Below are 16,359 nucleotides of genomic sequence, written 5' to 3'. Positions count from 1 at the left end.
TACCCCTTATACAATTATGTTGAAAAGTGGCCCTTTTTGATTTTTGCCCTGGATTTGTCTGCCTGCCACTTTTACTTTTCACCTTGCTACCTGTTGCTTCTACCCTCATTTTACACCCCTCTGTCTCTCTGCTCATGCTCCCATCCCCCTGCCACATTAGTTTAAATCCTCCCCGACAGCACTAGCAAACACTCCCCCTAGGATCCCCAAGTCAGTGGATATATTTAAGGCAGAGGTAGATAGATTCTTGATCAGTGCGGGTGTCAGAGGTTATGGGGAGAAGGCAGGCGAATGGGGTTTGGAGGGAGAGATAGATCAGCCATGATTGAATGGCGTTGTAGACTTGATGGGCCGAATGGCCTAATTCTGCTCCTATTACCTATGACATGACAAAAAGCTGGAGTAACTCAGTGGGTCAGGCAGCACCTCTCGAGAAAAGGAATAGGTGACGTTTCGGGTCGAGACCCTTCTTCAGACTCTGAAGGGTCTAACAAGGCTCTCGACTCAAAACGTCACACATTCCTTTTCTCTCCAGAGATGCTGCCTGACCCGCTGAGTTACTCCAGCTATTTGTGTCTGCCTTTGATTCAAAACCAGCCTCTGCAGTTCCTCCCTGCACCGTAACTCAGTGCGTCAAGCAGCATCTCTGGAGAACATGGAGAGGTGACATTTTGCGTCTTAGAGTCATAGAGTTCGGAAGGAAACAGGCCCTTCGGCCCAACTTGCCCACGCCGAGCAACATGTCCCATCTACACCTGCCTGCGTTTGGCCAATATCCCTCTAAACCTATCCTATCCATGTACCTGTCTAAATGTTTCTTAAACGTTGCGATAATCCCTGCCTCAACTAGTAACTCCGGCAGCCTGTTCCATAGACCCACCACCCTTTGCTTGACAAAGTAACCCTTCAGGTTCCTATTAAATCTTTCCCCCCCTCCTATCACCTTAAACCTATGTCCTCTGGTTCTCCATTCCCCTACTCGGGACTCTTCTTCAGACTGAAGGTTCTGAGCCAAACATGGGCAGGTGGGACTATTGTAGATGGGGCATCTTGATCGACATTGGCAAGATGGGCTGAAGGGCCTGTCATCGTGTTATGAGTTCCTCAAAGAGAATGATTAAGGACAGGGACAGGCCCTTTGGCCCACAAAGTCGGTGCTGAATAGGGTTGCCAACTTTCTCACTCCCAAAATAAGGGACAAAGGGTGATGTCACCGCCCCGCGCCCCACGTGACCTCACCCAGCCAGCGGCCACGTGCTCCCGCTCCACCAATGGCGGCCGCCCTGGCCGGAAGGCGGGTTGCTATGCAACCTCCGTTAGGCGGCGCCCGGGCCTCTGGGCCTACAGTGTCCGAGCCTAGAGTGTCCGGACCTACAGCGGCCCCTGGGCCTACAGTGTCCGGGCCTACTGTATCGTACACTGTAGGCCCAGCCACTGTAGGCCTGGGCACTGTAGGCCCGGATACTGTAGGCCCGGACACTGTAGGCCCGGGGGGGCGCTGCAGGCCCAGACAATGTAGGCCCGGGTGCTGTTGTAGGCCTGGGGGCCGCCTAACGGAAGTTGCGTAGCAACCCGCCTCCCGGCCCGGGCGGCCACCATTGGTGGAGCGGGAGCACGTGGCCGCTGGCTGGGTGGGGCGCGGGGCGGTGATGTCACCTTTTGTCCCTTATTTGGGAGTGAGAAAGTTGGAAACCCTACTGTACACTGTGGACGGCTCGATTGTAATCATGTGTTGTCTTGTTTTTCAGTCAGAGAGTGGTAAATCTGTGGAAATCTCTGCCTCAGAAGGCAGTGGAGGCCAATTCTCTGAATGCATTCAAGAGAGAGCTAGATAGAGCTCTTAAAGATAGCGGAGTCAGGGGGTATGGGGAGAAGGCAGGAACGGGGTACTGATTGAGAATGATCAGCAATGATCACATTGAATGGTGGTGCTGGCTCGAAGGGCCGAATGGCCTACTCCTGCACCTATTGTCTATTGTCTATTGTCTTTCCGCCGACTGGTTAGCGCACAACAAAGGCTTTTCACTGTACCTCGGTACACGTGACAATAAACTAAACTCAACTCATTCTGATAAAATGCAGGAACAAGGAACTGCAGATGCTGGTTTAGAAAATAAAAGTTGCAAAGTCTGGTAAACTTCCTCCGCACCCTTTCCAAAGGCTGTCCTCTCCAAAGCCTGTCATGGGGTGACCAGAACTGCACGCAATACTCCAAATGCAGTCTAACAAAAGTCCTATAGTGCTGCATCATGATTACCTGTCTCTTATACTTGATTACTGGACTTCCAAAAGGTTCTACCTCATCCTAGTTCTCCGGCTAGTTTAAATGTCCTCCTGATGAAATGTTACTGATTGTATGCCTCGTTGTCATCTTCCGCTCAGCTAGCAATGATCTATTCCACATTTTCTTCGAACTGCACCCCTTTTGATGTCTCGTTCTCACACCTTACACTTCCTCATCTCTGTATCTTCCCCTCCCCTGACTCTCAGTCTGAAGAAGGGTCTCAACCCGAAACGTCACCCATTCCTTCTCTCCAGAGATGCTGCCTGTCCCGCTGAGTTACTCCAGCATTTTGTGTCCATCTTAATAATTTCATTCTTGACTCCTTTCCTAAACTAAGGAACAACATTTCCAATGCCCCCAATCTTCTAAAGGGTTATCGTTTATCAGGGTTAATCTGCTAGTTTCTGTTGGATGGCAGGCACAAAAAGCTGAGTCACTCAGCGGGACAGGCAGCATCTCTGGAGAGAGAAGGAATGGGTGATGTTTCTGGTCGAGACCCTTCAGGGGAAAGGGAAATGGGAGAGATGTAGACGATGATCTAGAGAGATAAGGAACAATGAATGAAAGTATGCAAAAAAGTTAGGATGATAAAGGAAACAGGGCATTGTTGGCTGTTTGTTGGGTGAGAACGAGAAGCTGGTGCGACTTGGGTGTGGGAGGGATGGAGAGAGAGGAAATGCCGGGGTTACTTGAAATTGGAGAAATCAATATTCAAACCACTGGATTGTAAGGTGCCCAGGCGAAATATGAGATGCTGTTCCTCCAATTTGCGTGGCATTGGAGGAGACCCAGGACAGAAAGGTCAGTGTGGGAATGCAAAAGAGAATTAGACAACCAGGAGATCAGGTTGGTTCAGGCGGACTCAGCGAAACGATCGCACAGTCTGCGTTTGGTCTCGCTGAAGTATAAGAGTCCACATCTTGAACAACCTATACAGTAGATGAGGTTGGAGGAGGTGCAAGTGAACCCCTGCCTAACCTGAAAGGACTGTCGGGGTCCCTGGACAGAGTCGAGGGAGGAGGTACAGCGACAGGTGTTGCATCTTCTGCGGTTGCAGGGGGAAGGTACCTGGGGAAGGGGGTGGTTTGGGTGGGAAGGGATGAGTTTTCCAGGGAGTTGCGGAGGGAACGGTCCCTGCGGAAGGCGGAAAGGGGTGGAGATGGGAAGATGTGGCCGGTGGTAGGATCCCGTTGGAGGTAGTGGAAATTTCAGAGGATTATGTGTTGTGTGCGATGGCTGATGGGATGGAAGGTAAGGACTAGGGGGACTCTGTCTCTGTTGTGACTTGGGGAGGGGGAGCAAGGGCGGAGCTGCGGGGTACTGAGGAGACACGAGTGAGGGCCTCATCTATGATGGGAGAGGGGAACCCCCGTTCCCTCATGAATGAGGACATCTCAGATGCCCTGGTATAGAACACCTCACCTTGGGTCAGATGCGGCGTAGACGGAGGAATTGGGAACAGGGGGTAGATTCTTTGTAGGAAGCAAGGTGGGAAGAAGTGTAGTTGAGATAGTTGTGGGACTCAGTGGGTTTGTAATAGACGTTTGTAATAGAGAATTAAAGGGTTTAGCAACCGGGAGATCAGGTAGGCCCTGATTCCTGGTCTGGTCTGTACCTACGCAGTTCCGAGTTGCACTGGGTTTGTGGTGCACCTTGCTTACGTTGAAAATGTTATGTAACGTTAGTTGTATAAGACAGTGGTATAAACAGGTGTGGGTTTCCTCCGGGTGCTCCGGTTTCCTCCCGCATTCCCAAAGACCTGCGGATTTCTATGTCAATTTGAGTATGGGAGTAAAGAGGTCCCACTGCAGTCGTACAGGGCCCTGGTGAGACCACATCTGGACTATTGTGTGCAGTTTTAGTCTCCTAATTTGAGGAAGGACGTCCTTGCTATTGAGGCAGTGCAGCGTAGGTTCACCATGTTAACAGGTATGTAGGTTAATTGGCTGGGCAAATGTAAAAATTGTCCCTAGTGGGTGTAGGATAGTGTTAGTGTGCGGGGATCGCTGGGCAGCACGGACCCGGTGGGCCGAAGGGCCTGTTTCTGCGCTGTATCTGCGGGACTGTCATATGAGGAAAGATTGTAAAGACTGGGCTTGCATTCGCTGGAATTTAGAAGGACGAGAGGGGATCTTATAGACACATATAAAATTATAAAAGGACTGGACAAACTAGATGCAGGAAAAATGTTCCCAATGTTGGGTGAGTCCAGAACCAGGGGCCACACTGTCTAAGAATAAAGGGGAGGCCATTTAAAACTGAGGTGAGAAAAAACTTTTTCACCCAGAGAGTTGTGAATTTGTGGAATTCTCTGCCACAGAGGGCAGTGGAGGCCAATTCACTGGATGGATTTAAGAGAGAGTTAGATAGAGCTCTAGGAGCTAGTGGATTCAAGGGATATGGGGAGAAGGCAGGCACGGGTTACTGATTGTGGACGATCAGCCATGATCACAATGAATGGCTGTGCTGGCTCGAAGGGCAGAATGGCCTCCTCCTACACCTATTTTCCATGTTTCTACTGGGTGTTTCAATTGGCCTTCTGCGTACCGCCCCTAGTGTGTAGCGAGTGGAAGCAAAAGTGGGAACAAATGGAACTGGGGCGAAAGGGCGATCGCTGGTCGACTCATGGATCTTATTCTTTGCAGGATATCGAGAAATTGGTTCGGCGCGCTTGGAATGTCTTCGTGTCGCATGTACGCCGGCCAACAGACTGAGAGATCGGGATCAGCGCTGGTAATCCGGGAACGTTGGGCAGATCACCTGCCAGCCCCCCATCCCCACCTGATGGACCACGTGCCCTGCCGTAACTTGTAGGAAGCAACTGCAGATGCTGGCTTAGACAATAGACAATAGACGCAGGAGGAGGCCATTCGGCCCTTCGAGCCAGCACCGTCATTCCATTGTGATCATGGCTGATCATCCACAATCAGTACCCCATTCCCGCCCTCTCCCCATACCCCCTGACTCCGCTATCCTTAAGAGCTCTATCTAGCTCTCTCTTGAAAGCATCCAGAGAATTGGCCTCCACTGCCTTCTGAGACAGAGAATTCCACAGATTTACAACTCTGAGTGAAAAAGGTTTTTCCTCATCTCCGTTCTAAACGGCCTACCCCTTATTCTTAAGCTGTGGCCCCTTGTTCTGGAACCCCCAACATTGGGAACATGCTTGCTGCCTTTAACGTGTCCATTCCCTTAATAATCATATGTTTCAATAAGATCCCCTCTCATCCTTCTAAATTCCAGCGTATACAAGCCCAGTCGATCCAGTCTTTCAACATACGACAGTCCCGCCATTCCGGGAATTAACCTAGTGAACCTACGTTGCACGCCCTCAATAGCAAGAATATCCTTCCTCAAATTTGGAGACCAAAACTGCACACAGTACTCCAGGTGCGGTCTCACCCTGTACAATTGGCTGATCGTGGCTGATCTATCTCTCCCTCCTAACCCCATTCTCCTGCCTTCTCCCCATAACCCCTGACACCCCCACTAATCAAGAGCCCATCTATCTCTACCTTAAAAATACTCATAGACTTGGCCTCCACTGCTGTCAGTGGCAATGAATACCACAAATTCACCACCCTCTGACTGAAGAAATTCCTCTCAATCTCCTTTCTAAAGGTACGCCCTTTTCTTCTAACGGTCAGAGCAGCGGGGAAAAACAATTTAGGCCTGGAGATGCTGGTTTAAACTGAAGATGGACACAAAAAGCTGGAGTAACTCAGCGGGTCAGGCAGCATCTCTGGAGAGAAGGAATGGGTGACGTTTCGGGTTGAGACCCTTCTTCGGCCTAGTTAGGGATAAAGGGAAACAAGAGATATAGACGATGATGTAGAGAGATAAAGAACAATGAATGCCAAGAAGTAACAATGATAAAGGAAACAGGCCATTGTTAGCTGTTCTCTGACTACAGTCAATCTCTGTCCTGTCCCGATTCTGGCCTCTCTCCACTGGCTCCCAGTACGGTACAGAATCAACTTCAAGCTCCTCCTATTCACATACAAAGCCCTAAACGAGCTTGCCCCCCCCCCCCCCCCCCCCCCACTATATCAAAAATCTTCTAACCCACCACTCCATCTCCAGGTCCCTCAGGTCGGCCGACTTGGGGCTACTGACTATCCCGCGGTCTAGGCTTAAACTCAGGGGTGACCGCGCTTTTGCGGTTGCAGCTCCTAGACTGTGGAACAGCATCCCTCTCCCCAACAGAACTGCCCCCTCCATCGACTCCTTTAAGTCCAGGCTCAAACCCTTTTTCTACTCCCTAGCGTTTGAGGCCCTCTGAGGGGGCGCTGTGAACTGTTTATGTATGTGCTGTTATGCTTGTGTGCCATTGTATGTTTGTTTCTTAGTACCTGAACTGATGTACAGCACATTGATCAACGTGGGTTGTTTTTAAATGTGCTATACAAATAAAATTGACTTGACTTGACTTGCCCACTCCCCTGACATCTGTCCGAAGAAGGGTCTTGACCTGAAACGACACCCATTCCTTCTCTCCAGAGATGCTGCCTGTTCCGCTGAGCTACTCCAGCTTTTTGTGTCCATCTTCAGTTTAAACCAGCATCTCCAGGTCTTAATTGTTTTTCCCCGCTGCTCAGACCGATTGGCACGGGTGTCAGAAGAAAAAGGCTTACCTTTAGAAAGGAGATTGCGAGGAATTTCTTCAGTCAGTGGGTGGTGAATCTGTGGAATTCATTTCCACAGACGGCGGTGGAGGCCAAGTCTTTGAGTATTTTTAAGGTAGAGATGGATTCTTGATTAGTGCGGGTGTCAGGGGTTATGGGGAGAAGGCAGGAGAATGGGGTGAGGAGCGAGAGATAGGTCAGCCATGATGGAATGGCAGAGTAGGCTCGATGGGCCGAATGGCCTAATTCCAGTCTTATGACCTTGTGAACTCTCCCCGGCGAGGCAGTTCTGCCCCACCCCCGTGCAGCGTGGATGCAGGAACCTGATCGGAAAGGTTAGTGCGTGGAAGATGCTGGAGTCAATTATAAAAGACGAAATTGCGGAGTTTGGATCGCAGTAACAGGATCGTTCCGAGTCAGCATGGATTTACGAAGGGGAAATCGTGCTTGACTAATTTACTGGAATTTTTTGAGGATGTAACTAGGAAAATTGACAGGGGAGAGCCGGTGGATGTGGTGTACCTCGACTTTCAGAAAGCCTTCGACAAGGTCCCACATAGGAGATTGGTGGGCAAAATTAGAGCACATGGTATTGGAGGTAGGGTACTGACATGGACAGAAAGTTGGTTGACAGACAGAAAGCAAAGAGTGGGGATAAATGGGTCCCTTTCAGAATGGCAGGCAGTGACTAGTGGGGTACCGCAAGGCTCGGTGTTGGGACCGCAGCTATTTACAATATACATCAATGACTTGGATGAAGGGATTAAAAGTACCATTAGCAAATTTGCAGATGATACAAAGCTAGGTGGCAGTGTGAATTGTGAGGAAGATGCTATGAGGTTGCAGGGTGACTTGGACAGGTTGTGTGAGTGGGCGGATGCATGGCAGATGCAGTTTAATGTAGATAAGTGTGAGGTTATCCACTTTGGTGGTAAGAATAGGAAGGCAGATTATTATCTGAATGGTGTAGGGACATACGGATTAGCGGGGGGGTCTCGAACCCTCGGTTGGGCTAACGAGGCACGAGATGCGGGAGCACGGGATATAGTTGTGTCTGGCGACCAGCTGGAAAGATGAGATTAGATTATTATACCTAGTTAAGTAGTGTGTGTCCAAAAGCTGCAGTCTTTTTGCAAATACCTTCGAATAAAGACTTTGAACAAAGACACTCGTTGTGGACTCACTACATTGGTGACCCCAAACGTGAAGAAAACACGCAGCATGTCGTAGGTGGGAGCGAGCGCGGGCGAGGTGCACCTACCGCCGTTCTGGGCCCATCAGCCGCACCTGTGGTTCGTACAGGCGGAATCACAGTTCCACATTAAAAAGGTGGATAGCGAACTGGAGAAGTTCCACCACCTGGTGAGCTGTCTGCAGGCGGAGGTGGCGGCGAGGGTCAGTCAGTATCTGACCAGTCCACCCCAAACGGAGCAGTATGTGGGGCTCAAGAGGCTCCTACTGAAGAAATTCGGCTGGAGCCAGAACCAGCGGGCTCTGAGGTTGCTCCATCTACCACCGCTGGGGCAGCGGCTGCCGTCCGAGTTGATGACGGAAATGCTGACCTTGGTGGGCGACCATCAGCCGTGCATGATATTCGAGGCGGCATTTCGAGAGAAGCTACCCCAGGACGTCAGGCTGGTGTTGGCCGACGTCTCGTTCGACGACCCGGAGACGTTCGCCGAGAAAGCCGACGTGCTCGTCAGGGAGCGGCACAACCGGGACGACTCGGTCAATCGTGTCTCGAGGCCCAGCGGCAGTCGGGGGAGCGGCCGGGAGAGCGACGGCTCGACCGCTATTTCGCAGTCTGCCAGGCAAGAGGGGGCTGCAGAACATGTTTATTGGTCGCGGGCACAACCAGCACGGCAGAATAAAAGCGGCTGGTGTTTCTTCCATCGGCGGTGGGGCAGTGATGCCCGAAGTTGCAGAGCCCCGTGTACGTTTCCGGGAAATGCCTGGGCCGATCGAACGTAGAGGCAGTTTCGATTGGCCGTAAGTGCCGCCTCTACGTGACGGACCAAGAGACCGGGATCGTGTTTCTGGTGGATACGGGAGCGGTTGTGAGTATTGTGCCTCCCTACGGCTGTGAAGTCCAAGCGGGGGGGAAGGGGCCGCCCCTTATTGCGGTGAACGGTAGCGCCATCCGCACTTACGGTAAGAGGACTATGTCCCTGTCCTTTGGGTCTAGGACCTACCGTTGGAATTTCATCGTGGCGGATGTGGGCCAGGCCATTTCGGGTGCAGACTTCCTATGGGCGTTTTCGTTGGCCTGCAGCCCTCGGCCGACGTACGGCCCCGAGGTACGGGGCCTGCGGCCCCTCCAAGCGCCGCCCCACCCAGTTCAGCGATCCAGGCCATCACCACGGCCCCCGGTCAGTTCGATGCGGTCCTAGCGGAGTTCCCGCAGCTCCTCGTTCAGCGGTTCGATGCACCTTCTGAGAAGCATGGGGTGGTGCATTTCATCCCGACCGAGGGCCCGCCGGTTTTTGCCCGGGCACGGCGCCTCCCTACCGAAAAGCTGGCCATGGCTCGAGAGGAGTTCTTGAACAGGAGAGGCTGGGAATTGTGCGGCCTTCAAGTAGTCCGTGGGCCTCACCCTTGCACATGGTTTCCAAAGCATCTGTGGGGTGGAGACCATGTGGGGATTTCCGACGACTTAACGCGGCAACACGGCCGGACCGCTACCCGATTCCGCACATACAGGACTTCTCAGCTAGCCTGGAGGGGGCTACAATTTTTTCAAAGATCGATCTGGTGCGGGGGTATCATCAGATCCCGGTCCATCCGCCGGACATCCCAAAGACGGCTACCATTACTCCGTTCGGATTGTTTGAGTGGTTGCGCATGCCTTTCGCCCTTAAAAACGCAGCTCAGGCATTTCAGCGTCTCATGGACCGTGTGGGTCGAGGGTTGCCGTTCGTGTTTATTTATCTCGATGACATTTTGATTGCCAGCCGTTCGGTCCAGGAGCACTTAGTCCACCTCCGCACTATATTCCAGAGGCTGCAGGACCACGGCCTGATTCTGCACCCGGACAAATGCCAATTCGGCCTGTCGGTGGTAGATTTTTTGGGTCACCGGGTTACATCGGCCGGAGCCACCCCTTTGCCAGCTAAGGTGGAGGCGGTCCGCTCTTTTCCACGTCCTACTACCATCAGGGGATTGCAGGAATTCGTAGGCATGGTGAACTTTTATCACCGGTTCGTGCCTGCAGCAGCTCGGGTCATGCGCCCCCTTTTTCTATGCCTCGCGGGTAACCCCGCAGAGTTGGTATGGTCCGCATCTGCAGAGACGGCTTTTGTCGCGGTCAAACAGGCCCTCGCCAACGCCACCATGCTGGTGCACCCGCGCTCCTCCGCCCCCACGGCGCTGACGGTGGACGCCTCAGACGTGGCGGTGGGTGGGGTTTTGGAGCAGCAGGACGAAGGTCAATGGCAGCCCCTGGCGTTTTTCAGCCGGCAGCTATCGCGAGCCGAGCTCAAATATAGTGCGTTTGATAGGGAGCTCCTGGCCCTCTATTTAGCAGTCCGCCACTTCCGCTATTTTTTGGAAGGCCGTTCTTTTGTGGCCTACACGGATCACAAACCTCTGACATTCGCTTTTGCTAAGGTTTCTGATCCGTGGTCAGCTCGCCAGCAGCGGCACCTCACCCTAATTTCGGAGTTTACCACCGATGTCCGTCATATTGCGGGTAGGCTTAATACTGTTGCTGATGCCCTGTCCCGGCCGGCCATTCCCTCCGTTGCCATGGTAGGCGGACAGGTGGATTTCCAGGAGCTAGCGGAGGCTCAGCGCCTGGAAAAAACGGCCGAGGTGTACGGCTCCACAGCCTCGGGACTGCGTTTGGAGCAGGTGGCATATGGCCCCACAGGTACCAAGTTGTGGTGTGACGTTTCCCTTTCACGCCCTCGCCCGGTGGTGCCTGCCGCCCTGCGGCGTAATGTTTTTGAGGCCATTCACGGCCTGGCACATCCGTCTATCAGGGCGACTTCGGCCATGGTGGCCGCCCGGTTTGTCTGGCACGGCCTGCGGAAGCAGGTGGCAGCCTGGGCACGGGCCTGTATTCCGTGCCAAACCTCCAAAGTTCATCGCCATGTCCAGCCCCCATACCAGAGTTTCGAGGTTCCCCCAGTCCGTTTTTTCCACATCCACGTGGATTTGGTGGGTCCATTGCCTTATTCCCGGGGTTATACTCATCTGCTGACGGTGGTGGATCGGTTTACACGTTGGCCGGAGGCGCTCCTATTGTCGGACACCTCGGCGGCCTCCTGTGCACGGGCCCTGGCGTTGCATTGGGTGGCCCGTTTCGGCGTACCGGCTATCATCACCACAGATCGGGGAGCCCAGTTCACCTCCTCCCTCTGGGCCGCGCTGGCACAGTTGTATGGGTCTCGCTTACAGCAGACCACCGCCTACCATCCCCAATCCAACGGGATGGTAGAGCGCTTCCATCGGCAGCTTAAGGCGTCCCTCTGTGCCCGGCTGATTGGGCTGACCAGCTGCCTTGGGTCCTCCTCGGCATTCGTACGGCCCCGAAGGCCGAGCTAGGCACATCCTCGGCCGAACTCGTCTACGGTTCGCCCCTGCGGGTACCAGGTGACATCCTCCCTTCCGCCCCCGCTTTGCCACCACCCGTTACGTCGGTGTTGGGTTCCCTCCGGGCACGGGTAGGTTCTCTGGCTCCAATCCCGACCTCCCGGCACGGAAGCACGGCGATCCACGTCCCGTCGGACTTGCGGGACTGTGATTTCGTGTTCCTGCGGAAAGATTCCCTCTTCAGCCGGTTTATCAGGGCCCGTTTCTGGTACTTAAGAGAGGGGCTGTCACTTTTACCTTACAGGTGGGTAATCGCCAGGAACTCGTTTCCGTATCCCGGCTCAAGCCGGCCCATTTGGACCAGGACCTCCCTGTGTCGGTGGCCCAGCCTATGGCCGCCCCCCTGGTGCCGCCAGCGGCGCCTTGGTTGCCACCCCTCAGCCCCCCGCCGCCTATGGTTGGGCCCGGGCCCCCATTCCCGATCAAGCGCTCTCCGTCGCCTACGCCCTCCACATCCATGGCCCCTCCATCGCCTCCGGCGGCGGCGGCCTTCCCGCCTCCCGTCACATTGGCGGTATCGGGTTCCCCCCTCCGTACGCGTTCCGGGAGGGAGGTCCGGGCACCCGTGAGGTACGGTTTCGAGGGTTCTGGGGGGGGTCATGTAGGGACATACGGATTAGCGGGGGGGTCTCGAACCCTCGGTTGGGCTAACGAGGCACGAGATGCGGGAGCACGGGATATAGTTGTGTCTGGCGACCAGCTGGAAAGATGAGATTAGATTATTATACCTAGTTAAGTAGTGTGTGTCTAAAAGCTGCAGTCTTTTTGCAAATACCTTCGAATAAAGACTTTGAACAAAGACGCTCGTTGTGGACTCACTACAATGGTGTCAAGTTAGGAAAAGGGGACGTACAACGTGATCTGGGTGTCTTAGACAATAGACAATAGACAATAGACAATAGGTGCAGGAGTAGGCCATTCGGCCCTTCGAGCCAGCACCGCCATTCAATGTGATCATGGCTGATCATTCTCAATCAGTACCCCGTTCCTGCTTTCTCCCCATACCCCCTGACTCCGCTATCCTTAAGAGCTCTATCTAGCTCTCTCTTGAATGTATTCAGAGAATTGGCCTCCACTGCCCTCTGATGCAGAGAATTCCACAGATTTACAACTCTCTGACTGAAAAAGGTTTTTCCTCATCTCTGTTCTAAATGGCCTACCCCTTATTCTTAAACTGTGGCCCCTGGTTCTGGACTCCCCCAACATTGGGAACATGTTTCCTGCCTCTAATGTGTCCAACCCCTTAATAATCTTATACGTTTCGATAAGATCCCCTCTCATCCTTCTAAATTCCAGTGTATACAAGAATTAGTGTATCAGTCACTGAAAGGAAGCATGCAGGTACAGCAGGCAGTGAAGAAAGCCAATGGAATGTTGGCCTTCATAACAAGAGGAGTTGAGTATAGGAGCAAAGAGGTCCTTCTGCAGTTGTACAGGGCCCCAGTGAGACCACACCTGGAGTACTGTGTGCAGTTTTGGTCTCCAAATTTGAGGAAGGATATTCTTGCTATTGAGGGCGTGCAGCGTAAGTTTACTAGGTTAATTCCCGGAATGGCGGGACTGTCATATGTTGAAAGACTGGAGCGACTAGGTTTGTATACACTGGAATTTAGAAGGATGAGAGGGAATCTTATCGAAACGTATAAGATTATTAAGGAGTTGGACACGTTAGAGGCAGGAAACATGTTCCCAATGTTGGGGGAGTCCAGAACCAGGGGCCACAGTTTAAGAATAAGAGGTAGGCCATTTAGGCACGGTAGCGCAGCGGTAGAGTTGCTGCTTTACAGCGAATGCAGCGCCAGAGACTCAGGTTCGATCCTGACTACGGGTGCTGCACTGTAAGGAGTTTGTACGTTCTCCCCGTGACCTGCGTGGGTTTTCTCCGAGATCTTCGGTTTCCTCCCACACTCCAAAGACGTACAGGTATGTAGGTTAATTGGCTGGGTAAATGTAAAAATTGTCCCTAGTGGGTGTAGGATAGTGTTAATGTACGGGGATCGCTGGGCGGCATGGACTTGGAGGGCCGAAAAGGCCTGTTTCCGGCTGTATATATATGATATGATGATATGACCTGCGTGGGTTTTCTCCGAGATCTTCGGTTTCCTCCCACACTCCAAAGACGTACAGGTATGTAGGTGAATTGGCTGGGTAAAAATGTTTTTTTAAAAATTGTCCCTAGTGGGTGTAGGATAGTGTTAATGTACGGGGATCGCTGGGCGGCACGGACTTGGTGGGCCGAAAAGGCCTGTTTCCGGCTGTATATATATGATATGATGATATGATATGATATGATATGAGGAAAAACTTTTTTAGTCAGAGAGTTGTGAATCTCTGGAATTCTCTGCCTCAGAGGCCAGTGGAGGCCAATTCTCTGAATACATTCAAGAGAGAGCTAGATAGAGCTCTTAAGGATAGCGGAGTCAGAGGGTATGGGGAGAAAGCAGCAACGGGGTACTGAATGAGAATGATCAGCCATGATCACATATTCTTTGGAGCGTAGAAGGTTGAGGGGGGACTTGATAGAGGTTTTTAAAATTTTGAGAGGGACGGACAGAGTTGACGTGGGTAGGCTTTTCCCTTTGAGAGTGGGGAAGATTCCAACAAGGGGACATAGCTTCAGAATTGAGGGACAAAGGTTTAGGGGTAACATGAGGGGGAACTTCTTTACTCAGAGGGTTGTGGCTGTATGGAATGGGCTTCCGGTGGAAGTGGTGGAGGCTGGCTCGATTTTATTATTTAAGAGTAAATTGGATAGGTATATGGATAGGAGGGGATTGGAGGGTTATGGTCTGAGTGCAGGTAGATGAGACTAGGTCAGGGAGAATGGTCGGCGTGGACTGGTAGGGCCGGACAGGCCTGTTTCCATGCTGTAGTTGTTATATGTTATATATGTTATATGAATGGCGGTGCTGGCTCGAAGGGCCGAATGGCCTACTCCTGCACCTATTGTCTATTGTCTATTGTCTATTGGACGGATATGAGACCTTTACCCTTACAAAGAAGATAGTGATCGACTTTAAGAAGCAAAGTGGTACACATACCCCGGTTTGCATTGACGATGCGGAAGTAGAGAGAGTTGGAGCCAATATCACCAACAACTTCTCCTGGACTACCCATCTTGAAGCAACGACCAAGAAAGCACACCAACGCCTATTCTTCTTTAGAAGGCTGAGGAGGTTCGGCATGTCCACAACAACTCTCACCAACTTCTACAGATGCTCCGTAGAAAGCATTTTACCAGGATGCATCACAGCACGGTTTGGGAACAGCTCCATCCAAGACCAGCCCAGACCATCGCACAAACCAACCTCCCTTCCATCGACTCCATCTACACCTCACGCTGCCTCGGCAAGGCCAGCAGCACAATCAAAGACCAGCCTCACCCCCGGCCACTCCCACTTCTCCCCTCTCCCATCAGGCAAAAGGTACAGAAGTGTGAAAACGCACACCTCCAGATTCAGGGACTGTTTCTTCCCGGCTGTTATCAGGCAACTGAATCATCCTGCCACAACCAGAGAGCAGTGCTGAACTACCATCTACCTCTTTGGTGACCCTCGGACTATCCTTGATTGGACTTTGCTGGCTTTACCTTGCACTAAACGTTATTCCCTTATCCTGTATGTACACACTGTGAATGGATCGATTGTAATCACGTATTGTCTTTCCGCTGATTGTTTAGCTCGCAACAAAAGCTCTTCACTGTACTTTGGTACACGTGACAATAAACTAGACTGAACTTACCATAAAGTCAGCAACATGGATACCTTCATCTGAAAGGAGAATTTTTAATGTTCATATACCTGGTATGGGAGAAATAAATATACTGTTGTTTACATGAAAATTAAAAAGTTGAAAAATATAGCGTAATGCTGACATGTTTGTTCATGTGTGTGTGTTAGTGTGTGTGTGTTAGTGTGCTGTGTGTGTTCATGTGTGTGTGTGTGTGTGTTTATGTGTGTGTTTATGTGTGTGTGTGTGAGTGAGCGTATCTGTATGTGTGTGTGCGTGTGCATGTCTGTGTGTGTGTGAGTGTGCATATTTGTATCTGTGTGTGTATGTCTGTGTGTGTGAGTGTGTGTGTGCATCTGTGTGTGCGTCTGTGTATCTGTGTGAATGTGTGAGTGTATCTGTGTGTGTGTATGTCTGTGTGTGTGTATGAGTGCGTGTATCTGTGTGTGCGAGTGTATGTATCTGTGTATGTTTATGTGTGTGTGTGTGTATATCTGTGTGTGTGTGTATGTGTGTGAGTGTGTGTATCTGTGTGTGTGGGAGTGTGTGTATCTGTGTGTTTATGTGTGTGAGTGAGCGATTCTGTGTGTGTGTGTGTATCTGTGTGTGTATCTGTGTGAATGTGTGTTCTGTGTATGTTTATGTGTGTGTGTATATCTGTGTGTGTGTGTGTGTGTATGTATGTGTGTGTGTGAGTGTGTGTATCAGTGTGTGTATCTGTGAGTGTGTTCTGTGTATGCTTATGTGTGTGTGTATATATCTGTCTGTGTGTATCTGTGTCAGTGTGTGTGTATGTGTGTGTGTAAGTGTGTGTATCTGTGTGAGTGAGTGTGTGTATCTGTGTGAATGTGTGTATCTGTGTATGTTTATGTGTGTGTGTGAGTGAGCGTATCTGTCTGTGTGTGAGTGTGTGTATCTAATAATAATAATAATAATCCATTTATTTTATATAGCGCCTTATCACATGCTCAAAGCGCTTTACAAAAACAATTAACATAGAAACAAACAGACAAACTATCCTGACGGAAAAGCGGCGAATACTCAACGCCAGCGTCCTCTCACGTCAGGGTCCGGCAGTAGACATTAAAAAGCACAAGACACACAGATATAATTTTTTACACAAAACAG

Source organism: Rhinoraja longicauda, chromosome 34, assembly GCF_053455715.1.
Source record: "Rhinoraja longicauda isolate Sanriku21f chromosome 34, sRhiLon1.1, whole genome shotgun sequence".
NCBI classification, from domain to species: Eukaryota; Metazoa; Chordata; class Chondrichthyes; order Rajiformes; family Arhynchobatidae; genus Rhinoraja; species Rhinoraja longicauda.
Note: the sequence above shows the minus strand (reverse complement) of the source record.